The sequence below is a fragment of the Merops nubicus genome, unplaced genomic scaffold (assembly GCF_000691845.1).
Source record: "Merops nubicus isolate BGI_N331 unplaced genomic scaffold, ASM69184v1 scaffold13328, whole genome shotgun sequence".
NCBI classification, from domain to species: Eukaryota; Metazoa; Chordata; class Aves; order Coraciiformes; family Meropidae; genus Merops; species Merops nubicus.
In genome coordinates, this window is record NW_008623719.1 from 48795 (window position 1) to 49431 (window position 637).

The window sequence follows — 637 nt, forward strand, 5'->3', positions numbered from 1 at the left end:
GCCGGCCGGGCCATGCTGGCCACCCTCACCCTCCTCCTGGGGCTGCCCCTGGCCCTGGCCACCGAGCCCCCCACCTGCGCCCCGCTCGTCCCGGTCACCTTCGACAACGGCACCGTTCCTGGGGTAAGCCCTGCCCTGGGCTGCAGCAGGGCTGAGGAACCCAGCCCGCAGCTCAGCACCTCGCCCACTGCTTATCTGCCCCCAAAAACCCCCAGGACTGCTGCACAGGAGCATGGGGAAGGGGTGACGCCTGGCAGCTCTGTGCCCATAATCGCATGAGCAGATGCTTTTGGGGGGCTCCTGCTTCTGTGTCCCTGAGTAAGCCAGGCTGGGCAGCTCTGTCCCCAGTGCTTCACCAGGTTAAGTCCTTCGAGTGACAGGGACGCAGGTCATGAGTCTCCATCACAAAACTCTTCACTGCATGTACAGTCCTGAGTCCCCTGGGGCTTGATGGGAGGAAAGCAACGAGAGCTGGGCACAGAGCAGGAGGGACATGGCCACAGAAGCAAGCTGGGAGCTGGGGCATCACCTTCGTGGGGAGGGGACAAAGCCAAGAGCTCCTCACCCAGCCCAGATCCTGCCCAAGGGAGCCACCTGCCCCAGGTGCTCCCCTGGCATGGACGCCCCCAAACCCTCC